General features: G+C 34.8%; 1 long non-coding RNA gene across 1 annotated transcript; it reads left to right on the forward strand.

Moving 5' to 3' along the window:
• The first annotated feature begins 13,828 nt into the window (after positions 1 to 13,828).
• LOC127720245 (uncharacterized) lies at positions 13,829 to 20,959 on the forward strand. Its single transcript, XR_007990677.1, has 2 exons — positions 13,829 to 13,966; positions 20,040 to 20,959. It is a non-coding gene; the product is annotated as an uncharacterized LOC127720245 (long non-coding RNA).
• Positions 20,960 to 27,615: the final 6,656 nt, after the last annotated feature.

A 27,615-nucleotide genomic window follows, 5' to 3' on the forward strand; every position in this document is an offset into this window, starting at 1 on the left:
AAAAGGCCAGGACAGTGTAAATACACAAAATGTACGTGACTACTTGAGGGCTTTATGACCAAAAGAGACTTTTGAAAAAAAGCTAAATCCAACAATGGCCATCTTTTCCGGAGTAATATTAATCATCGTATCATTAAAGAAAGGTATATTACATAAATCATGTCAGTAAACCGCACTGAAAACTGAGCTGGTGATACCCTTGAGGACTAACAGTCCAGCAAGAGTATCGACCAAGTGCTAAATAAATCAATTTAAAAGTTAGTATTGAAAGTCAACGTTGATCTATTTAAAAGCGAAAATTTATCTATATTTTCAACCGCTCGCTCAACGTGGGAAGGAATTGACGATGCCCCTAAACGCCCGAATAATGTTAACTAAAACCAAAGTTTTTTTGACAGAAATGCAACGAACTCGAGTGGTCTATTGCTGCAACCTTGATGACTGTTCCATAAAAACAAAACTGATTATTCCTGGTATTGATAATAAACATACACTCGTCAAATATCATTAAAGTTGTGTACGCCAAACGCGCGTACACGTTTCGTTTACCTGCAAAAGACTGAATTGTGTATTATAAACACAAACTTGTTGCATAGTCGCCAGTACATTTGTTCTTGTATAATCTATAGAAATAAGGGTTATATTTATTTGTGTGTCATTAAGCATGGAAAACAAATTTAGTGTTTCAATAAAAAATTATTAATAACCCTTATTAAAATTACCATTTAACAGGATGTACCTCTAAATGTTGATTGCACGTCGTTTCCGGTTACGAAAATCAGCTTCGATATGACGAGAGCGAATTTTCTCATTCTTTACGGGACTCGGGCATTAAATTGTATCAGAAAGAATAGCTAAACCGAGTAGCGAAGTAAAAAGTCGAGTCAAAGCTGACGATCAGTGTTCACGACCAAATATCTCACGAAGCACTAGAGAAAATTTAAATATCACGTGGCTATAGAAAATGTGATAACTAACCAGGATCAGTTTTATAAATCACGTGTTGAACACAAAAGAAAAGCAGTAGACATCAGATTAAAGTCTCGCGGCATCGAAATGACGACAATCAAAATATATATATCAGGAATAGCAAGAACATGTTGTCCTTTTAACGCCATGTTGCCGACACAACGAGAACAAATAACAAAACTGAGAAAGTCTGCTCACAACGATTCTATTCGAAAAGAAGAAATCATCAACATCCACCAAACTATTCCCAACTGTGAAATTTAATTTTCGCACGCACCTACCAATATATTGTCTAGGTACAAAATTATGATGAGACCCATCTTTGCCAATGATGACGTAATTGCTGACTATTGTACTAAGTTTGATTCTAATATGCTTGAGAGAAAAAATAGAGGCGAACATCATTCTTAATTACTGCTGCAATCAAGATAACTAAACATGAAACTCTACTAAAAACGATTAGCTTATCTATTGATAACATTCGACGGCAAATGCATCGTATCAGGTTTTTTTCAAAATTAAATTATGGAAATGGCCAACTTACTTGCTAATACATTACCGCTTATTTATTGTAAAACGGCAAACAAAAAAATCATAGAACACAAAAACTGCGCCAACAGAGTTATGAGGATGACACTACATTATTTACAGTCTCATATTTTAAGATAAGAGAAATTCGTCTGATTTGTAAATTATCCGATTATGTACTATTACCGACATTTTGATTTAGTGTGGACACGAACTACCTAGCTGATGATACCCTTGCTGATGAGGCGTGCACCAGTAACGGTATCAACCCAGTGCTAGAAGATGAAAAATTTGGGATGTCCGACGCACTTTTCTGGAATGACCTTCAGCGAAACACTCAAAATTAAATATTTAAAAGCCAACAGTGTAAATACACAATATGTACCAAAAGAGACCTTCAAAAAGTAGCTCAATCCAACTAATGCCATCTTTTCCTGTGTAAAATTAATCATCTTAGTATTAAAGAAAGGCATATTATATAAATCATAAAGAAAGGCATATTATATAAATCATGTCAGTATACCGCACTGACAACTGAGCTGGTGATACCCTCGAGGACTAACAGTCCAGCAGCAAGAGTATTGACCAAGTGCTAAATAAATTAATTCAAAAGTTAGTAATTGAAAGTAAACGTTGACCTATTTGAAAGTGAAAATTTATCTATATTTTCACCACTCGCTCAACGTGGGAAGGAAGTGACGATGCCCCTAAATGATGTTCACTAAAACCAAAGTTTTTGACGGAATGCAACGAACTCGAAAATGGTCTATTGCTGCAACCTTACTGACTGTTCCATAAAAACAAAACTGATTATTCCTGGTATTGATAATAAACATAAACTCATTTAATACCATTAAAATTGTGTACGCAAAACGCGTGTACATGTTTCGTCTACCTACAAAAGACTGAATCATGAATTATAAGCACAAACTTGTTGCATAGTCGTCAGTGCATTTGTTCTTGTATAATTTATAGAAATAATGGTTATTAAAAGAGAGGCGAAAGATACCAAAAGGACATTTAAACTCATAAGTCGAAAATGAACTGACAACGCCATGGCTTAAAAAAAAAAAAAGACCAACAGACAAACAATAGTACACAAAACACAACATAGAAAACTAAAGACTGAGCAACACGAGCCCCACCAAAAACTTGGAAGTGATCTCTGGTGCTCCGGAAGGGGAAGCAGATCCTGCTCCACATGTGGTAACCGTCGTGTTGCTCATATTAGTTCAAACCCGGTAATAAGTCTAATTCGGTAGGTCACATTCGGGAAAAGGGGACGGGATTGTAGTTACGTAATAATTTTTTGTTGAAACACTAAATTTGTTTCCCATGCTTATTGACACACAAACAAATATATTAAATTTACCATTCAACAGGAAGTACCTTTAAATGCTTATTGCACGTTTCCGGTTCCGATATGAAGAGAACAAATTTTCTCATTCTTTACGGAACTCTGGCATTTAATGGTATTAGAAAGAATCCACAATAAAGTTAGAAAAATGTGTGGCTACACAAATTAACCTGAAAAATGTGATGGCAGAAGGACAAAGGCTGCATCACCTTATAGCTAAACCGAGTAGCGAAGCACAAGGTCGAGTCTAAGCTGATGATCAGTGTTCACGACCAAATACCCCACGAACCACTAGAGAAAACTTATATATCACGTGGCTATAGAAAATGTGATAACCAACCAGGATCACGTTCAACACATAAGAAAAGCAGTAGAGATTAGATTGAAGTCTCTTGACAGCAAAATGGCGACAATCAAAATATAGATTTCTGGAATAGTAAAACCATGTTGCCAACATAACGAGAACAAATAACAAAACTGAGAACGTTTGCTCACGAAAAGATGAAATCATCAACATCCACCAAACCGTTCCCAACTGTGAAATTTATTTTTTCGTTATAACTTGATATGAACATCAGACTTTTCTCTATCGCCTCGGTCTTTCACACGCACTTACCAAGATATTGTCCAGAAATTTGTACAAAATTATGATATTGTCTAGAAATTTGTACAAAATTATGATATTGTCTAGAAATTTGTACAAATTATGATGAGACCAATCATTGACTATTTTTAAGTAACTGATGCTATTCTACTAAGTTTGATTCTAAAATGCTTGAGAAAGAAATCAGAGGCGAACATCATTATTAATTACCACTGCAATCAAGATCTCTAAATATGAAACTCTGCTAGAGAAGATTAGCTTATCTACTGATTACATTCGACAGCAAATGCATCGTATCAACTTTTTTTTAGAATTAAATTATGGAAATGGCCAACTTACTTGCACAATACATTACAACTTATTAATTGTAAAACGGCAAACTATAACTTTAGAAGAAAAAATCCTAGAACACAAAAAATGCTCCAACAGAGTAATGAGGATGACACAACATAAGTTTTACGGTAACCATCACAAAGTGATTAACCAATACGATTTGTCTATGTCTCAACTCACAAGAGACATATTTTGCAGTCTTATAATAACACGACGGGTGCCACATGTGGAGCAGGAACTGCTTACCCTTCCGGAGCACCTGAGATCACCCCCAGTTTTTGGTGGGGTTCGTGTTGCTTAGTCTTTAGTTTTCTATGTTGTGTCATCTGTACTATTATTTGTCTGTTTGTCTTTTTATTTTTGGCCATGGCGTTGCCAGTTTGTTTTCGATCTATGAGTTTGACTGTCCCTCTGGTATCTTTCGTCCCTCTTTTATGATAAGAGAAATTTCGTTTGATTTGTAAATTAACCGATTATGTTCTATTACCGACATTTTGATTGAGTGTGGATTCACATTGCGGATGAAACACGCATAGCTGGAGACAGACCCAGTGTCGATCCTTCTAGAGTTCATGCGATTCTCACATTTTTGTTATTTTATGTTGATTTGTATCTTTTTATTCGTCCATTTTATAATGTCATTAGAACTAGCATGTCCTGCAAATAGAATTTATGTAATTTTAAGACTTAAATTCGGTTATCTCAGGGGTCTCATTCGGAATGGTGAACTACGTTTTAGCTGTAACTTATTGGTGACGTGTCATTCTGTGACGGATTGCAGTCTTTTTCAGATAATTTCAGACACAAAAGCTGTTAAAGTTGTTGCTTGCAAAAATTTGAAAAAAATACTAAATTTTTCCTATAATTTAGCATTTACTACGTTATGGTATTTGTGTTTGTGCATTCAAGTGATAATTATAAGTCATCGTAGCAAAATGATTAATTTGTGTGATCATGATGTAATATTGAATCAAATATTTAATCGCACCACGTGGCGAGCACGTGCGTTTGAAAGTGCTGTTTTAATTTTGCGTTTTATTTGACTTAAAGGGGCATTAGCTGTCAAATAAAGGCAACAGTAGTATACCGCTGTTCGAAACTCATAAATCGATAGAGACAAAAACAAATCCGGGTTACAAACTAAAACTGAGGGAAAAACATCAAATATAAGAGGAGAACAACGACACAACAAAAACACAACATTAAAATGTAACACACACAGAAACGAACTATAATATAACAATGGCCATTTTCCTGACTTGGTACATGACATTTTAAGAAAAAAATGGCAATTTAGAATCTGCAAAAAACTCTCTTGGTTTTACTTGTGGAAAGCTAAATTTTGAAAATGCTAATAAGCAATCAAACAAGTTATGGTTTAATTCTGACTGTTATAAAGCAAGAGAAGAGCTTAGGAAAGCTAAACGACAATATAAACATTATGGTTCAAATTTATTTAAACATAGTTAAAATTTCTGGAATCTATTATAAAAATATAATGGATGAAAATATAATTAAATTTAATCGTGATATGCGTAAAAAGATGAAATATATGAGAGTGAAAAAATCAAAAGAATTCTGGAAAACCTTAAATCAAGATAGAAAAAGAGAGTAGGCATTCATATTTTTCCGCAAAAACAATTACATAGTTACCGGTCCTTGCCGGGATTGTCGCAAAACGTTCTTGAGATATTCTTCCGCATGCTTTAACACAATTTTTCGGTACGTGTGCATAAATATTATCAATGTCATGTTCATCGATTTGACTCCAACTCTCATATTTGATTTATAACATACTTAAACGTATATCCAAATTATAAAAAGTTTAAAATAACAATTTACGATGCATGTACTCGATTATATGTGTCAGCATTTCGTGTGTATTTTAGTCTTGACACCATGTAATTAACCATCGAGGTGTCCTCCGAAGACTGCCGACAGTCATATAACCCGATACAAACATAACTATATATATAAATAGAGAGCGAACACGTGCAATTGGATTTTTCTAGGTCTGTTTGATTTCAATTTATAGGATTAGAAAGTATACTCTTGTTTCACTTTCAATGTTGACATTCTTTCCCTTTTAATAGCTTAACACGCTTAGTTTATACGTAAACCATCTCTAGCTAAGGGGTAAAATTGAAGGTCACATGAATACAGACTCATTGAGGTCGAATTATTCAGTTGCAAGTGAATAATTCATCCGCGATTTTTCTTAGCTTATTTGGACAAAATTGAACCAAAGTGGCTGCTAAAAGCAAACTATTATTTCACTTTCATTAATGATTGAATATAAAAAAAATCATAGTTTATTGTTTTTTTATATCTCGTAGCTAATGTCCCTTTAAAGTTAAACTGAAATTGTTTAATTAAGTTGATGGAAATATTATTTAAAGTTACATGTATGCACATTTCTTTTTAACTTCATTTTCTTCTTCCTTGTGTTTCATCGAGACTATAACTAAGAATTGAGCCAATATATATAACAGGAATACTACATAAATTTACTGTTTGTACAATATGGTTATGGTCATTGAAATGATTCGTATTAATGTATATTGTCTCGATATCCCAATTACAAGAGTTCGAATCTCGGCGAAAGAAGAAAAAAAATCTGCTTCCGCAAATTTGCAGATTTAACATTATTGTGCTGATATTTAGAGTAATTATGAATATGATATGTGTTTTCAGCCGTGTATCACCTTCACTGGTGATCAAATGGATGGATCCGTCGTAGAGTTGTCACTTGTTTAGACGTACTTATGTATATATAAATATATAAACAAGTCTAAATTGAAAACAACGTCCAATCCTATGATTGGATAAAAACCGCAATTTTTATACGTGTGTATGTAAAACAAATTTCTTGGTAGAGGGGTCTAAATACAGCACAAACAACATTTTCCAAAAGACCAAAAAATGTTAACAAAACGCATTTGACTAACAGGTCGAACAACGGATGTTCTTAAACCCTCCTGACTGCCACTGGCGATTGCCAAATAAATTGATCACCAGTACAAAATGGATCTTAATATTAATTTAATACCAAACAGAAAACAGTAAACTTGTGGAAAAGATGGTTTACCACAAACATGAGGTGCAAAAACTTTATACACCATATCCGGATTTCGACAACCAACTTTACATAATTATGTAAACAAGTATATATATATATAAATATACTTGTTTACATAATTATGTAAAGTAACTTAATAAAAATTGAAATGCCTGATGGGTTAGCTAGTAGATCTACCTTTATTCATAGTATAGTAAATATGTTAAGACGTTCATTCCGAAAGAGAAAAGCTCATAACTTTTTCAGTCAAGGTGCAGCAGCTAGCAAAAGGACCATCCCTACCCGGGTTGTGACGTCGGTCATCATTCCAGAAAAAGTTAATAAAACTACTTTTACGTGTACAAAACGTTGGGATAGTTGTTCGGTTGTATGAATGAAGTCGCGTGCATTTCATTGATATATTGACGCTGATGGAATTGAGCACGTGACGTTGCTGCACTGATACATGACGTCATTGCCTAATATTTTCGAGTATCAAGTCCTGTCCATGACCTTAAAAATATAAGGAATAAGATCAAAGGGAAAATGTACAAATTGCCGATAAAATCTATTATAGACCCCAGATTGGCCAGCCTGCATATACCTTCATGCTTGACAGTGGTACCACAGACAGTGAATAATGGATCTACAGTCGATGGATCAGGGCTAGGTAATCAGTCCAATTTTGTAATCAATTCCTTACTCTTACATCTACATGTAATACAACACAACTACTTTCCAAATTAATTACTTGTTGTAAATACTATTATCTTACCTCCTATACATTTCTAGGAATATCATTGGAAGCGTCCGAGTGGAGACCTTGTATATGTCATATGGGGTTAGTAGGCATGGTTTATTTCGATACACGGTTAGAAGTGATGGTACGTCCCTCTATAAAAACAACAAGGCGTTGAAGAAAAATCTGAAACGTTTCGCCCGGACAACAGATGAATAAATTGATGATGAACGATTAAAAATAAATTCAGAAAACACATTAAAGCTAACAAGTTGTTGAGGATGGCATTTGTTTTTGTATATACCAATGGAAGTAGGTTTCTAACATTGAAGACATGATCACTTTGGTGACACTAGTCTAGATGCCATATGTTAAGATAGTCGGTAAGATAAATTCGTTACACAGTGTGCTAGCGACCTAATACGATATGAATGGGGTCAGTGAATGCCATATAGGGTGAGAAGCGAATACACCCCATATGGAATTTACTGACCCAATATATATCGTATTAGGTCACTAGTAAACTGTGAAACTAATAATATTGCTGTCAACGTACCTCAAAATCTTAAGGACAAAATTCTCATTCATAAAAGTGAATATATTGATATTGCGTCACTTTTATTGCAAAATATGCATTCAGGTATCAATGAACAAAACATTGAAGTTCAAAATAGAGAGCTTGTCCTGCAGTCTGTACAAACACATCTTAAATATATAGCATTGAGGCTTGGACTACAGCATTTATTATATTTACAAGCATTTATTGTAATGCTCATTCTGCCAAATTTCAAGACTTGTTAAAGTACATAGGTATAACTCGCTTAGGTGCAATGCGTTGTTTTAATCTTTGCTGAAAATATTACGATAAACATTTTGTTTACGAAAAGCCCTTGACCCTGCAAGTTCGTGGGCTCCCGTTTATTCGGAATTATAGTTATTGTACAGGAATGATAATCAAGAGAACAAAAATCAAAGTACTGGTAGTAAGTACTCCCAATTAATATGAACACAGATTCAAAAGGTAATAAAACTAATCTGAAATGTAATGCCGTTGGTAATTGTGGTGGTTGCTTCACCCAAACTTGTTTTATAACCATGTTTGCATTCGTTGAAATGCTGGCCATCCTTTTATATCCTGCTCTAATGGGCAGACATTTCCACCGCCTAATGAGAGGCCTATTTATGATAATACAAGATACAGGTCTCAGATTGGGCAGAGAACAGACAAAAATATTCATTTAGGCACCCTGGTTCAAACACATGATCGAGATCTGCTAGTGCATTTGTGGGACATTGGGCATACCCCTATACGAATTAAATATTTGGAAACATATTTGGTTATTCAGACAAAGAGGTTACTGCTGAAATTTGTGATGGTTTTTTTTAATGGATTTCAACTGGAGAATACAGGCCCCCGCATTCACTCTTTTATAAAAAAAATTATTTCAGCGGAACAAAATAAGGAAGAAACTTTATGAAAGTTGCAGGATAAAGTAAATCGTGGCTTAATGTTGGAGTCTTTCAAAGTCATGCCTATTTCGACCCTTCGCATAAATCCTATTGATCTTGTGTCCAAATCAGATAGAAGCTTATTACAAATCTATCTTTTCCGTCAGGTAATGGTATTAATTCCTACATTGATCCTGCATTTTGCAAAGTGAATCATATTTCGTGAGCCAGTATTTAAGACAAACTTTAGGATTGCGACTCTTCATTAGAACTGGCTAAAATCGACGTTAAGTCTGCTTTCCGCAATTGAAGAATAAAGTAAACAGTTATGATGACATGTCTCAAACATTTGTGGTTAGAAAGCTTTTAGAAGGTATTAAGCGCTAGAGGCGGAAGAGAACCGATTTACGTTTACCAATAACTAGATTACTGTTGAAATCAATCATTGTTTCCTGATCTTGTGTTTGCTGTACGAATTTTGTTTGTTTTAAAACTGCTTTTTCACTTGCTATCAGTGGATTTCTTAGGGTTCGAGAATTAGTTTTTACCAATGGTTTACACAGCCTTACATTACTGATAACAGACATTAAGGTGGTAGGCAGTTTGCTTCAGGTATGCATTTCTTCGTCCAAAACAAATCAGTTAGGCAAATGTTAAAATATTTTGGTTCATTCTCAGTTAGATCTGATGATTTTTTTCCCGTTAAATTGGTAGAGCAGTTTATTAAGTTGAGGTGCCCTGTTTTGGGGTTCTCTCTTCTGTCATTTTGATGGTAGTCCTTTTTCTCGGCATCAGTGTATGTCGTTATCTAAAAAGTAAATCCGTGTATCTGGTATTGACCAGAACAGATATAGTTCATACTCGTTTCGTATTGGCGCAGCAACCACCATGTCAATGGATGGAGTACCAGATTGTGTAATGAGGTTAGGTCGTTGGAGTTCTAATGCATACAAGGGTTATATTAGAATTTAGTTCAGAAGTGATTATGCATGTATTAAAACTTTTTTGTATGTTATATCTTTCTACATTTATGTAGCTAATTGCTATCTAAGAATTGTAGAAAACCATGTGAATGTTTGGATAGTTGGATCATCTTTTATCAAGAAAGCTTTTCTGGCAGCAAGAGCTCGTCAAGATGGGGTTAATTTAGGACTAGAGCATTTAAATATTTCGGTGAGGTGACAGGTTAAATGTCAACTTTGAATAATGAGAAATTTCGAGGATCCACCGCATTTTATAATACGTCATTTAGCTGGTAATGACCTTGGAAATAGTAAAGTTTGAGAAATGAAATTAAGAATGTGATTCGGTCGATTACGCAAAAGTTCCAAAACACGAAATAAGTATGGTCTCAAATTTTGACCCGTTTAAAATGGCGTTACCTAGATAATCGTAATGCCCTGCAACTTTGCCGATATAGGATCAACTATTCTGTAGCATCCTTTTGGATTCGCTGTGGGCGACATTATATTAAATACCCTGATATTCGCCCAGTTCATTTTTTTTTAAAACCTGATGAAATTCACTAGTCGCCGCTTGAAAATGATTTGCTTTGCTGCAAATTACAAAGGCTTATAATTTGAATGTTTTTGTTTTCTCAATCTGTTCATACTATGTAAATTAAATATTAATATGTTGTAAGGATTCATTCACAGTTAATAAAAACATGGAAATATTTGACATTGGTTTTGATAATCTTGTAAAAATGAACGGCTCTAATTGGCTGTGTACTAGTATTGTTTGTGTGTATGCGTGCATGCCTATATGTGTATGTGTGCATGCATATATTTGTCTGTGACTCACTTGTGTGCTGTTTTGTAATTGTCTTGTATTTTGTGAAGAAAAACACTAGTAATATGTGGGCTGCTGTCAAGCCTTGTTTAAAGAAACAAAGCATTAATTTAAAGAAATTAAAATTCATAAACACACACATGAATTATACAGAGTGCTTTAATAATATTGGTTTTCAATATTGAAAGAGGGATTTTCTAGTAGTCTACAAATATTTCACGAGATCCTGAAATGTTGCTTATTCTTCTGTATCAATCAGAGGTTTTGATTTTTATGAGGTTATAACAAGCGGCCTTTTTTTCATTGTACAGCAAGAGACAAACATTTGTTTCATATAACAAGTTATGGTTAGAACATATTAAATTCAGTATTGACATGTTCACAAGGTATTTTTCTATAAGTTTTTGTTGATTTTCTACATGGTAATTTTTTTTATGCGATAGATAAAAAAAAACAATTTATGACACAACCGGACATATGATAATCAAATGCAAATTTCATTTTTAAATGACTGTTTTGTTTAAACGTAGAAAAAAAATAAAATTAAAGTCTTTTCGTACTTTAATTGAAACGAAAATAAGGTAAATACAAATTAAAGTGTGTATATATTTTGTGGTAATTTTGATGTCCGCTATTTTCTCCTTCAATTCATCATTACTTAAGTTTTGATTATGGTCGACTTTCATTGCAAGATTTATCAAAATATCCCATGTCAACCACTTCTCATCTTCGCGAGCCAAGGGTTACGATTTACTTCCCTCCTCTCCATGGAGAGGAGGGAAGTGGATCGTAACCGTTGGCTAGCGAAGATGACCACTTCTTTGATAGTGGCCAATTCAGGCACGAACTGGTACAATCTTCAATCTAGTCAGCACTTCTGTATTGACATAAATTATCGTTCTTATGGTAATCATTATAAATTGACTGTTTACAAAACTTTATATTTTTCCAAAAACTAAGAATGTTCTATCCCAGGAATAGATTACACTAGCTGTATTTGGGAAGGCTTTCTTGGATCCTCAATGCTCTTCAACTTCGTATTTTGTTTGGCCTTTTTTAACGTTTTTGTTTCGAGCGTCACTGATGAGTCTTTTGTAGACGAGACTTGCATCTGGCGTACACAATTTTAATCCTGGTATCCATGATGAGTTTATCTACCAAAATCCCTCAAGGCGTGCAGCATACTGATTAGAATCCCTATCCTTAGTAACAAATGGCCTGCCACTCAACTGTCTCATACTGTCACCAGAGAAGAAACTATTTTTTTACATAAGTATAGCAGTTGATTCAATTGCTTATGTATGGTCTAATAATGCCCATTTCACAATGGTGCACTTTTCACTCTCACACTTCACGACAGAGTAACAAAAGTTAACATACAAATTACTATTATCGTTTTCAAGAATTTGATCGATACTCACATTATCTAAGTTTACATGTTAAGTCATAAATTGAATATTGTCGATAAGCACATATTCACAATATCTAAGTTTACATGTTACGTCATCACTATAATATATATCCTGAGATGTTTACTGTTTGGCCATTGGTTCATTTCCTGTTTATAAAATGTTGAATTATTCTAAACACAAAGGTTTTCTACCCCCCCCCCCCCCAAGCATAGATAGCCTAAGTCGTATTGGCACAACATATCTGATTTTTCTATTTAATGCTCTTTAACTTCAGATTTGATGTGGTCTACCAACTGCTTTGATTCGAGCGCCATTAATGAGTATTATGTATAACAAGAATGTTTCCACCCCACACGCACTATCATTTTCTATTTTCAGTGGACCGTGAAATTGGGGTCAAAACTCTAATTTGGCATTAAAATTAGAAAGATCATATCATAGGAACATGTGTACTAAGTTTCAAGTTGATTGGACTTCAACTTCATCAAACACTACCTTGACCAAAACTTTAACATGAAGCGGGACAGACGGACGGACCAGAAAACATAATGCCCCTACTACTATCGTAGGTGGGGCATAAAAATGGCGCTTTTAGAGTACGAAATTATAAGCCTGGTATCTTTGATGAAATTTCGATACTTGTAACTGGAATTTACTATGGAATCGTTTGTCGTAATGTGCACCTAGTATGCGTTAAAGAATTTTAAAAGTTGCAACTATGATTATAAATAGTGAATAAAGATCGATTGTTCTGATTATTGAGTATTTTAACGGTGGCGAATTAGTCGTGATGTTTTTATTTAATAAAATATCAAGTGAGAAAATCAATGTGTTAAATGACCTCGGACACCGTCATTTGTGTAGACAACCTAATATGAATTTAGTACAAAAATTTATAATTTTATTGATGTGAAGCTGGTAAAAATAACCGGTATTTAAAATTGAATTGATTTCTATCGGCATGATCCCATTTTATGTGGTCCACCCACCCCACCCTACCTATGCATCCTAATGATTTTTCTAACAGAAAAAGAAATATAAGGAAATAATCCAATCGCACTTTTTTTTTCGGAATATGATATTAGTAATTTGAAATAAACATTTATTAAACGCTTATGTTCAAACCTTTCATTCAACTATTTATGTTTTGTATTGCGTAAACACATCATATTAAATCGCGTACTTTTAATTTAATGTATAACCACACCATGCACATGAAAACAAATAATGAAAGAAGAATTTCATTTATTATTGTATAAAGTTATCATATACAGATAACTTCTTAATTCAAATTTGCGCATTCTTAAAAAATATACATATTTTTGCCCACAGATGAAATATTGTGACACAACAGGAAGACATATTCCTACTTCGCTGTAAAACTGAAAGAACTCCTTGAATGACCCGCTGAAAGATACATTTGCATGCTTAGTATATTCGAACTTTCCAAAAAGAATACTGAAATTAATCATAATTATGATATTGATAAGAAGCGAAAGAAACGGAGTGCTGATGATCAGTATATACAAAGAATTTTACACCTGTTAGGAAGTATCTTATTTCATTTTTCAAGGTTACATTTCTAGTTTATTAACCATTACCTAGAACGCTGTATCAATTAGTTTACCGATATCGAGAGAAAGCGATTAGTTCTGCAAATAGTTGCACTACATTTTTCAGTGGGAGTTTACAAATTTGAAAAGAAACAGTATAACACAATTCAAACGTAAGTTTTTATTTGTTTAATTACATTAATTCACATTAACTTAGAAGTCACATTATGTTCATGGACTAAACATTGTTTAGTGTTTGCATCATATAGACTGACACGATGAATTGCATTCATTATTAAACTCGGAGCGTTAAAGTGCTACACGTGTTGTAAAGTCATCTTTCCTTTGGTTAAGACTGCATGATGCTCTCTAAATCTCTTTTGGTTATTTGTGCCGTTGGATTCTTGTTTCAATGACGTATAACCAACATCTCAAACCCAAGCATTCGAAAGCCAGGGATGTTTTAAAAACTTAAATACGTTGGTAGCTACGTGACAAAAAGTTACATAAAAAGAATAGCCAAATTAGTCTACGGTAAAATTTGCCCGATGATGTTCGAACCTTCGTTTCTTAGTAATTTCATAAATTAATCAATGGGGAATTGTATAAATATATGTTAAGACATAAACACTGATACGCTTTACAGAGGAAAATGGACCCTCTGTTACTCAGACTAATACTTTTAATTTGTTTATTCTTAAAGTTTCATTTATCATTTACATGTCATCTTGATTTATTTAATGAACTATCAATTTAGAGTCCGATATACTAAGAAAGTCTTTTAAAGGCGTTTTTGTACATAAATGGATACTGCGTAATAAGATATATAATTGTTTATAAAAGATTTCCACTTTGAATAAGTCGGCAGTTAACCTACCGTAAATAAAATGTCATAACCACCAATTCAAAACCCCTAAATAATCAACCATATTTTTCACAGGTCTCTAATACTTAAAAAGGTCAAGTATAACTTCATTATATTGATTTGGAAGAAAGGCCGACATAGTTTGTTGCACTATTACTAACACAATTCTATATTAATATTCTTGTAATTATTATAAAATACATCAAATAACATAATTAGAAACCTAATCTTGATTTATATTCAATTTTTAGAAATTTACCTGTGACGTTACTTTTTGTGGCGTTGATTCATTCGTGTTACAGACACACACTTCGTAATTCTATTAAGCTGTTTTTTTGTACTGTCCTAAATTATTTTAGTTGTTCGTTGTTATTCTGTGGTTAACATGTCGAAATGTACTATTATATTATTTATTTATGTATTTCTCTGTCTTTGTTGTTTTTGCATTTATTTGTACTCTGTTGTTGTCATTTTAGCGGTATATTTAACATTGTCATAAAGCGCGGAGGTTTGGCTAGCCACAACACCAGGTTCAACCCACCATTTTGTCTTAAAATGTCCTGTACCATGTCAGGAATATGGCAGTTGTTATTTATTAGTTCGTTTCTATGAATGTTGCATTGTTGTTTGTTTTTTGTTGCACTTCTGTGTTCTGTTATTTCGTTGTTTTCCTCTTATAGTTGATGTGTTTCCCTCGGTTTTAGTTTGTAACCCGGATTTGTTTTCTCTCAATCGATTAATGACTTTTGAACAGGGGTACACTACTGTTGCCTTTATTTATTCATTAGCACCATGTATTTCCTAAATTGTACATGTATCACCTTTCTATATGCCAATTTCCAGCCCATGTTTAATGTCTTGAAAAGAAACATAAAGTCATCTAGTAATCGGGATTTTTTAAAACCTTCATAATATGTAGCTAACCTACCCTTAAGTTTTATGGCAATTTCATGGACAAGTAAATTTGGGCTCACAATAGCCGAAATATATTTCTCATTCAGCAAAAGTTTCGTTCATGTAAATGTATGCTAATTGGTTGAATGTGTGGTGTTAACACCGTCAGGAAATAAATATAATTGCATATACAGACTATATGTATGTGTTCCGGACCATATGATTATGGTCATGACAATATGCGTATGGTCCGGGTATGAACATGATTAATGTTGGAAAAGTATCATAAATTGTAAAAAATATAAATTTTAATTTATCTAATCAGATGGTAATCATTGTTCAAGATTCATGAAATAAATTTAATTTTACTTTCAAGTAAGAACTATTGTAAAATTATTTCTACACATTAATTATCGTTTTGCCCTCACAATACACTATTTATCGACTTTGGAAAATAACTGCCAAAAAATATCTAAATGAACTGTTAAGCAAGAAGTCAATTGTTCTACTCACAGGAACTTAGGTCATTGAACCCGCTTTCTCTTTTTTAATTTATTTTGGTGTTTAAATGTGTCTTTAGTAAATTAAAATTTCTAAAAATGTTCAACTGTCTAGTTATTTAAAGTGATCTTTCTCCTATTTCTAAGTCATACGATCTTACAGTTATTGTAAGATCGTATGATTTGGAATCGGAGCACAAAAATCAAATAAACATCAGTAGAAATTAAAAGATTTTTTTTAGATAGTCAACGGTGGTTTTTTTTCAGGCAATATGTCAACAGTTAGGAAATCCAGTTAGTAGATTGTGCCGATTTGGATTCGGAGAATGAGCTGTGTGTTCCTGCGAAGGAAGTTAGAATTTATTATAAAAAAAATACCTATATGGTCTAAATACTCATATGGTTCAGCCCGTTAAAACCCAAACGAGTATATACTCATATGGTCTGGCCATACGAGTATGCGCATATAGTCATGACCATACGCGTATGGTCAAAATACTCATATGGTCCGGAACATTTATATATTTACACACATATATATAATATCGTTCTATTACAGAATGTGAACTTTAAAGCCATACAAGCCAACATATTTCACAACATTTAAAATATGGATAGATTAAAGTTTTAATTGATTAATTTATCTATAGTTTGATATTCATATATTATTTTTTCATTAAATTCTTTTCTTTTACTACTATCATAAAAACTGTGAAATACAAGCGAGTTGGGCTATCAGAAAAATCTTTAAAAACATTGACATGCTTTTCATACAATTGAGTTCTGTTAGGATAACATGATAAACTTGGTAATCAGATTGTAGATTTCCGAATTTTTTAGAAAAGATCCCCCCTTTTTAAATAAGTCAACAGTTAACTAAACGTAAGAAAGTGGAAAAAGGCTCATATCTACATTTTACAATCCATTTTCTTCCCCAACAGGAGTGTATTGATTTTTTAATTTTATTTTCTCTTTCTAACAAACAAGTACCGTCTGTTCTATCCGGAAATCTTTTTAAATTTTAAAAGTGTTTTCGTACAAATAAGTGCGATAACTTTTGATTCCGGATATTCAGATTATAGGTTTTTACAGTTTTAATTGTTTATAAAACAGGGTACGGTCTTTTCTAGGAAATTCAATTGTTCACCATTCATGAATAGGGGAAGCAAATGATTGACTTGTTAATTTAACAAATGCTTTTGTCTTCCCTGACAAGTCGATGAGTGTGTAGCAAAGTAATATATATACACATTACAACTGATAGAATTAATTCATTCAGTAATAAAATACTAACATAGAAATACACTATAAAACAGTCTTGTGCAATTGAATAAGATTGGAATAAGATTTATTGCATTTATTCATACGTAATCGACCAATAGAGTTATCATATCAGGAACTGAGGTAAATTACTTAAATTACTTTCGTTCTTAAAACGGCTCTTATTTATTTCAATATTTGAATAGATGTTTTGCGTTGTACAATCACCTTCTATTGTTCGAACAGAAACATTTTTCAAGTCAGTTACTGTAACAAGGGCGGTAAGTTTTAATATTTTACGAACATCATCATGATATAGATGACCGTTATCGGATATCCATTAAAGATAAAAACGGAAATGTTCAATTTTATCGAAACCACAGCTTATTCTTCCGTGTAGTGTTTAATGGACTATTGCTTGTTCACTTTGAAAGGTGCCGTTTAACTTTCGACATGTTTTTTGAAGTGTTCGCATTGGTATCTTCTTAGAAAACTTTGTGTCGGAGACAAAGCCATTTCAAAATTTCTAAAAGTAATAAAATGAACGGAAATTATATGCAGAAGATTACCTAGACAAGCAATTAAAAGGTTATCAGAAATCGAAAATCCAAGGGGACAACCCAAGGTCAAAATAAATGAAAATAAGTCAGGACAGACATTCAACACAGCTGTTGTCTGTACATTCGAACAAACAGAAACAAAATAGAATAGGTAGAAAAAGCTAGAACTTTGAAAATACAGGCATGCAGAAACACGTCAATTGCGTAGCATTCTCCGTAATCATGACAGTTTAATAGGATATGGTGCTCCCCATACCTTATTCTTAAAATAGCACAGTCTTCAAATCCATTGATTAGTGAAATTCAGTATGGATAGTAAGTGGAGAAACTTGTCTTGGGTCAATATTCAACCATTTTGCGAGACCCTCGCATCATAGCGGTCTTACATGTATACATTTATAACTCGCGACAACTGGCATGTAACTTCCGTATTGTGTTCATCTACTGATCATGCCTGTGGCAGTTTTTAACCTTATATAATGTTTTTTTTTGTATTGTTCGGTTGATGTCTTGTTAGTAGTTATTATGCTATATCTTCTTGTTTTGACTCCATGACAAAAACGTTTTGGAAATTATGTTTTCTTTGCCGTCCAGGGAACGACCATTGACACAGGGGGATGGGGAGGGGTCGGTTGGCTAAAAAAAACATAAAACTTAGAAGAAAATCATATTTTGATCAAGAAGGAAATCATTATCGGATCTATAGATTTTGCAGTTAGATTCAATGTTAAGGTGATCAGGAGTATACACCAATACTCCAGTGATCGTCTATCTAATATTGCCACCAGCAGACTTCTTATAATTTGAAATTTGTCTAAAACCTTTTGTCACGAAAAACGCTTGAAAACAACTATGAGGAAATAGAAGTGATCACGAATAAATATGTGGATTAAACGTCAATTAGATAGCAACTCATCAAAAAAAAAAAATAACCATTATAAATATAGATGGCAACACACAGTCTGTTAACATTGAATAGGTGTCTATATTCAATATTTAAAGCCCTAAATAGGACGATCCCGAGTGGTACCGTTAATGTTATTAATTGAAACAATCACAGAGCTGCCATTTATCCCAATTATCAAAATAACGAAAAGCGTTAAGATATGACAAAAACCTATCGATGTTACAAGTAGACTCAAACCAAAATCCACTAGAGACAACACATCTATGAGGCATATTCCCTTGGCACTAAAAGCCAAATGGCAGTTCCCAAAATCGAATGTCTTACGTTTTAAATGAATAAATGTTTGATCTTTTATCCACGAACAAAATACTGTTTGCCTTTAAAGCTATTAATAAAACATCTGCTTGCAATATTAAACACTTTAAACAGTCATTTCTAAAAGAAAACCTTCTGAGCTACTTATACTTTTCATTGAAATTGCAAATACGGTAATCAACTCGTTCAAGAATCTATCATTTTGGAATGGAAGTTAAACAATTGATGTCCTATATAAGGAGATTGTTGTCCTTGCAATTATTCGCAAAGGTCTACAATCGGCCGAAGGATAGTCAATATATATAAACTACCTTTTTTTACCAAAGGCAGCTAGTCCAAATTTTCCGCATTTCATTCAAGACGAATCACTTTTTAAAACATTCCCAAATAATTTCTTATTACAAAATGTAAATTTGTCCTCGACCTAAATTTTAGAAATATTTACCACTGGACGCAAATTTTATCATCAATCAACGTTAAAAAGCTCTTACTACCATATATTTTTTCTAAATATTTTTCCCTCACGGGTGACTGGGGAAATGAAATATGGTCGATCTTGGTCTTCTTCCGACCGGCAGTGAAACCCTTGCCAAAGTGGGTCGTCCGTTTGGCTATGCGGGATGCACAAGTTCGCAGCCACGTCCGGTCAGAATGAGGAATTTAAATCCGATGCCTCGTTTACAGAAAAATCCACGCTCTTTCCACTTAAGAATCCTTGCCACAACTCATTGGGGAGTCCGTAGGTGGTCTGTTGCAAGGTAAAATGCCTGTCCCTATGCAATATACTCTCATTTTCCAGTGGCATCCCAAATTATCCCAACCTTCATCCCAGACGTCCTCTATTACAAACCTATCTCTTGTTAATTTGTTCTCATCCTGAACATGCATGAAATATTTGTCACTAGACGTTAAGCAACCAATCAATTTCAATATTTTCCTTTCCAGGGTTTACCTATAAGATGCAGATTCAACAAATTCAAGATATACAACTTCATCCTGGTAAAGCAAATTTTGATATCAAAGGTTGCACACTAAATGGCGACAAACTTCTATTTACCGACAAAGGTAATAGTCGGATAATAATACACAATGCAACAGGCCGACACGTTGAAGACATTCCTCTTTCAGCAGAACCATTCGATATTACAACCATAGATGCTGATAGTGTAGCCGTCACTTTTGGTAGGAAGCAGTATTTTGAAATTATAAATATCAATACCAAAGCCGTTACTAAAATACCAGCTGACGGAAACAGCTGGGGAATTACGTGTGAGAATGGAAATTTGTACATGATCGTCGACGGCCATGGAATCAATGTCGCCATTATGACGCCATCAGGGGAACCTATAAAAAAGATACCGGTCAGCACAGACTTTGACCAAACAGAATATATGGCAGTTATCGGAAACAGCATTTTTTTCACAGTATTTATCCCTAAAAACCTTGTATGCATGGATATACATGGTGCTATCCAATGGCAGTTTAAAAAGAGCATTTTTAACCAGCCAAGGGGAATAACTACTGACACTCTTGGAAACATTTTTGTCGCAGGATTTGCTTCACATAACGTGATTGCTGTACAGAAAAGTGGAAGCGAGGGTAGTGAGATTCTCAATAAGAATGAGGGATTAGACTATCCCACATCCATTTATTGTGACAAGATGAATAACAGGTTGCTAGTTAGTAATTTGAACAACGGACTTGCATATTTGTTCAACATAGTTTATAACTAGAACATGTAATATAAATAATGAGCTTCCTGTATAGCTGACTGGATGTCTTTGTATTGTTTTCATTTTAATTTTATGTATTTAAATGTATATTGTTGTCTTTGTTTTATAATTAACAATTTTCAATTAATTGGAGCCATCAATGGAACAGGAACTGCTTATCCTTACGGTGTGCTCGAGTTCGTCCACTTTCCTGTGTGGTTTTTATTGCACAATATTAGTTTTGTTTGTTTTTGTAAACTTAAAAAAATAAGAAAATGTGGTATGATTGCCAAAGAGGCAACTCTCCACCAGGGACCAACTGACTTTGAAGTTAACAACTGTCTTCATTTTTGTTAGTTTGGCCATGATATTGTCTGTTTTTGTTTATTTTACATCATGTTATATGAATGCTCCCTTGGCGTAGGGGAGTTGCCCATTTTAATGTAACTGGGATGTCGTGCAAGGTAAAATGTTTCTGAACAAAAATATAATTGTTTTATGTATTATTTTGAAAACTGCATTCTACCATGGTCACTAATGCATGTCCTTATCCAGTTTTCTATAGTCTGTTAGTTTTTTTAATTGTTGCAAAACTTTGTTATTAAACCAGAACATAAATATTATTAACGTCCAGCTGCAAATATTTCATATGTTTTAAGGGGTTGAAACAAATTTAGAATAAACGGGCTGTGGGTCGATCGGAATGAAGGGTGGGAAATTATGACTGCCACTGGAAAATTCTCTAGTGCATGTTGGATAGGGACAACACTTGTTGCCCAATACGTGGCACTAACAATACACGAGGCATCTGATTTAATGTACCGATTCCGATCGGACGTGGTTGTATAGTTATAAATCTCGCACAACCAAACGAATCCTTCTCATTAGCATGGGTTATAGAGTTAAATTCAGTAAATAACAAGAAATGATTGTAACAGGATGCTGTTACGAAGTCTCCCAAACAAAGCGCCCATAATTCGTAATTCCCAGGGTCGCCTGACATTGGGCAACGTCCAGTGAAAATTGGTTTGGTCCAGTAAAGTTATATGCATTAGGGGTGCCTGTGGACTAACCTTGTATATCATTCAAATCATCTTGGCATGACAAACCAGAATATATATGGTTTAGGGGTGGGGATCTCGACCATTTACAAGATACTAGAACATTGGGGGTGGGGAGGAACCCCTGGGGACTGGCCCTATACGTCATTCAAATGTTCATTACATGACGAACAGGAATATATATGGTTTAGGGGTGGGGATCTCAACCATTTACAAGATATTAGAACATTGGGGGTGGGGGAACCCCTGGGGACTGACCATATACGTCATTCAAATGTTCGAGACATGACAAATAGGAATATATATGGTTTAGGGGTGGGGATCTCAACCATTTACAAGATATTAGAACTTTCTCAAATGGCAGGGGGTCAGGATGACCCCTGGGGACTAACCCTGTATTTCATTTGATGTGCTTTATCATGACAAACCAGAATATATATGGTTTAGGGGTGGGGATCTCGACCATTTACAAGATATTAGAAACTTTCTCAAATGGCAGGGGGTCGGGATGACCCCTGGGGACTAACCCTGTATATCATTCAAACCATCTTAGCATGACAAACCAGAATATATATGGTTTAGGGGTGGGGATCTTGACCACTTACAAGATATTAAAACTTTCTTAAATGGCAGGGGGTGGGGGTGACCCCTGGGGACTAACCCTGTATTTCATTTGATGTGCTTTATCATGACAAACCAGAATATATATGGTTTAGGGGTGGGGATCTCGACCATTTACAAGATATTGAAACTTTCTCAAATGGCAGGGGGTCGGGATGACCCCTGGGGACTAACCCTGTATATCATTCAAACCATCTTAGCATGACAAACCAGAATATATATGGTTTAGGGTGGGGATCTTGACCACTTACAAGATATTAGAACTTTCTTAAATGGCAGGTGGTGGGGGTGACCCCTGGGGACTAACCCTGTATTTCATTTGATGTGCTTTATCATGACAAACCAGAATATATAAGGTTTAGGGGTGGGGATCTCAACCATTTACAAGATATTAGAACTTTCTCAAATGGCAGGGGGTCGGGATGACCCCTGGGGACTAACCCTGTATATCATTCAAACCATCTTAGCATGACAAACCAGAATATATATGGTTTAGGGGTGGGGATCTTGACCACTTAGAAGATATTAGAACTTTCTTAAATGGCAAGGGGTGGGGGTGACCCCTGGGGACTAACCCTGTATTACATTTGATGTGCTTTATCATGACAAACCAGAATATATATGGTTTAGGGGTGGGGATCTCGACCATTTACAAGATATTAGAACTTTCTCAAATGGCAGGGGGTCGGGATGACCCCTGGGGACTAACCCTGTATATCATTCAAACCATCTTAGCATGACAAACCAGAATATATATGGTTTAGGGGTGGGGATCTTGACCACTTACAAGGTATTAGAACTTTCTTAAATGGCTGGGGGTGGGGGTGACCCCTGGGGACTAACCCTGTATTTCATTTAATGGGCTTTATCATTTAGAACATTTTCAATTAAAAAGATTGTGTCTATCACAAACGGTTTTCAATTTATAATCATTTGAAAATTTAAAAAAATTAAATCCCATATGGTTCTATAGTAAAACCCTCTTTTCTGTTTGCCCCTCAAAGTACCCCTTTATAAACCCCATTGCACAAACAAAACCCTGATTGCACCACTAGACATGTTAGTCTAACATATTGTGAAACCCTAAGTTAATCTGACAAGCGGTTTTGGAGAACGGGTGCGGACAAGTTCAAATTTAAAAGCGGCGGAAGAAGAAGAAGAAGAAGAAGAAGAAGAAGAAGAAGAAGAAGAAGAATAATAAGAACTGAGCAAAAACAATAAGTCTTCCCAAACTTCGTTTGGGAGACTTAAATATATGTCATCAAGTACAGCCAATTTGGGGGGGATAGCTTTCAGTAGTAAATTGAAGACATGTGCTGCACTGATTGGTAGATCAAGTTTTCAATTAATGTTTTTTGAATAGATGGATCAAAACTTAAGTTCTAAAAAAATAAAATAAATAATACTGAATGCATTTAATTTTTTTTACTACATGATTGAAAAGTGATGGGGTCATTGTAGGAATAGAGTGCGAATTTACAGTGTGTTTGTAAACAAAGCCACGAGGACGGCCCACAAATGCCGCATGACCCTATGTTTAACTGGTTGCAAAAGATTGGGCGTCATTTGTACTTTAGTGAAAGCTTTTAGTTTCTAAACGTACAAATATGTATAAATTTAATTGAAGATATAGGTTTACATTGAATGGGAGATTTTGTTACACCTATATTGCCGGATGTAAAACATCCGGATGAACATATTGAACTTCATGCAAAAAGAAAATATGCTAGACCAGGAAGATCCTTCTCATTCGCATGGGTTATTCTGTAGGATGTGAGACGTCCGGTTGAACTTATGCAAAATGAAATAAGAAAGATCAGGAAATTATTTCTTGAAAATGTCTTCTTCAGTGACAGGATTTGATATTGAATACATTTATAAGATTGGTAAAAGAGAGGCGAAAGATACCAAAGGGACATTTAAACTCGTAAGTCGAAAATAAACTGACAACACCATGGCAAAAAAAAACAATACCAAAAGACAAACAACCGTTCACAAAACACAACATAGAAAACTAAAGACTGAGCAACACGAATCCCACCATCTCAGGTGCTCCGGAAGGGTAAGCAGATCCTGCTCCACATGTGGCACCCGTCGTGTTGCTCATGTAACTATAAATCCTGTGATAAGTCTAATTCGGTATATCACATTCGTGGAAAAGGGGACGGGATTGTGGTTACGACAATTGGAACATATCCGTCGTCATATGTGAAAATTGTAACTGTATTGAAAAAATCTGCTAATAATTAAATTATATCGAAAAAGCATTTCTCTCGCTTTAACCCATTTAAACATCGGCCGATCGGTTGTTTATTTTTTCATAAGTAATCTGTGCTTAGCTTGTCCTAAGACTACATTGTAGCTAACTCGATACATCGGTATTTATTTCTAGTGACAGCAATACTTAATGGGAGGGAAACTTGAGAACCAGTACCACAGCATATCGCCTGGGAACGAAAATCCACGCTTATTATAATCTAAAACTATTTTCGTCAAATTGACTATGTTGACAGCTACCCTTTGCTCAGTATAATGCGTTACAATGGTAACTACATCACTTCGTAACCCTATGAACGAAGTGATGTTGCTACTTTGACCAAAAAGCTTTTATTGTATACTCAACTGATGCAGCGATACAAATTTTAGTATTCGAAACTTTTGAACAAGAGTATATTGATGTTGCATCTTTGATTTGTTTATTGACTATTGGTTGCATAACGTCCAGTGTCAAATATTTCAGGACAAAAACAAAGTAACAATAAATTCAATAAGGTTAGTTTTGCAAAGTGGGTCTACAGGGATGAAGGATGGGTATTTCAACTGCCAATGGAAAGCTTGATATGGACAAAGTTTGCCTTGCAGCAGGACAGCATCAAAGAGCAGGAATTCCTTCACGTGTAGGGAGCATCGTAGTCTTCCTACGCGAGACTATGGATTTCAAGTTTTTATTCCGACTTTGTATTTATACATCGCGCACTATCATTATGTAACCCAACTGTAAAACACATTGTGAATAACGGCATGTAAAAGCACTTACTCTTACACAAGAGTTTGAGAGTCCTTGATTTCGACATAGAGCGTAGGAATATGCGTAGACAATGCTGGTTCAAGGAAATGTTGAGTTCCGTGCATATGTGATTAAAAATTACAACATATTTTAATAGGATGCTCGCGGTTCTAGTCGATTATGCCATACACGAAACATCGGTCTTTAGCATGAGTTTTCTACCAGAAGTGAGAAGACCGGTTGACCATGTTGAACTTTATACACATGCAAAAGAACATAAGCATGTGTAATTTTGCCGGATGTGAGACGTCCGGTTGTACATATTGAACTTTATGCAAAAAGAACATAAGAAAGATCAGAAAATTATTTCTCGAAAATGTCTTCTCTCAAAATTTTGTAAAAAAAACTTTGAAAAGAATATATTGATTAGAAAAAGATACAACCACTTTTGAATCTTTTATTGATTTATTGACTATTGGTTGCTTAACGTCCAGTGTCAGATATGTCAGGACGAAAACAAAGTAGCAATAAATCCAATAGGTTCGTTTTGCAAAGTGGGTCAAAAGGGATAAAGTGTGGGTATTTCGACAGTCTCTGCATGGAAAGCAAGAGCACGCTGCAGAGGGACAGAAAGTTGCCTTACAGCAGGACACCATCAAAGAGCAGGGATTCTTAGACGTGCAGGGAGCATGGCAGTCTTGCTATGCGAGACTTCGGAATTAAAGTTTCTATTCCGACGTGACGTGGCTGTGTATTTATACATCCCGCACTTTCATTCGGACGCCCGTCTTTAGCCTAGATTTTATTGTCAGACGAGAAATGTCCAGGGAATGTCTCTATACCCCACGCAACCGTTTGGAATTTGCATCCGTGGGAGCAAAGTTATCACTGCGTGGTGATGAATATATATGTAACCCAACTAAATAGACATTTGGAAAGTACAGTGAAAGAATAAGACATACAATCCATAGCGTAGAATGGCAAGTAAACTTACTCTTACATTAGAATTTGAAAGTCCTGGCTTTCGACATAGAGCGTAGAAATATGCATAGACAATGCGGGTTCAGTTCAATGTGTAGTTCCGTGCATATGTAATTCAAACTTGCAACATATTCTAAGAGGATGCGAGGTTCTACTCGATTATGCCATACACGCAACATCGGCTTTTACGTCTAATCGGACATGAGTGCGCAGTTATACATCCCAAAAATAAATCAATTGCTCCTCATAAGCATGCGTTTTTAACGAGAAGAGTGACGACCTGTTTACAATATTGAACTTTGTACAAAAGAAAATATGAAAGATCAGGAAATTTTTTCTCGAAAATGTCTTCTCTCAAAATTTTGTAAAAAAATCTTCGATAAGAATATATTGATTAGAAAAAGATACAACCACTTTTGAATCTTTGATTGATTTATTGACTATTGGTTGATTAACGTCCAGTGTCAGATATTTCAGGAAGAAAACAAAGTAATAATAAATCGAATAGGTTTGTTTTTGCAAAGTGGGTCTGAAGGGATGAAGTGTAGGTATTTCGAGACTCTGCATGAAAATTGCATAGGGACAGACAGTTGCCTTGCAGCAGGACACCCTCACAGAGCAGGGATTCGTTAACGATCAGGGAGCATGGAAGTCTTCCTGTGTGTGACTTCGGATTTAAAGTTTCTATTCCGACCTAACGTGGCTGTGTATTTATACATCCCGCATTATCATTCGGACGCCCGTCTTTAGCATAGATTTTATTGCCAGACGAGAAAAGTCAAGGGAATATCTCTATACCCCACGCAACCGTTTTGAAATTACATCCTCGAAGGCAAAATTATCACTGCGTGGTGAGGAATATGTAAACCAACTGGAGAGACATTTGGAAAGTGCAGTGAAAGAATAAGATAAACAATCCATTGCATAAAATGGCAAGTACACTTACTCTTACATTAGAATTTGAAAGTCCTGGCTTTCGACATAGAGCGTAGGAATATGCGTAGACAATGCGGGTTCAATTTAATATGGAGTCCATACATATTTAATTAACAATTACAACTTACTTTTAGAGGAACTCGTGGTTCTAGTCGATTATGCCATACACGAAACATCGGCTTTGACGTCAATCGGACGTGGCT

The sequence above is a fragment of the Mytilus californianus genome, unplaced genomic scaffold, assembly GCF_021869535.1.
Source record: "Mytilus californianus isolate M0D057914Y unplaced genomic scaffold, xbMytCali1.0.p SCAF_11, whole genome shotgun sequence".
NCBI lineage: Eukaryota > Metazoa > Mollusca > Bivalvia > Mytilida > Mytilidae > Mytilus > Mytilus californianus.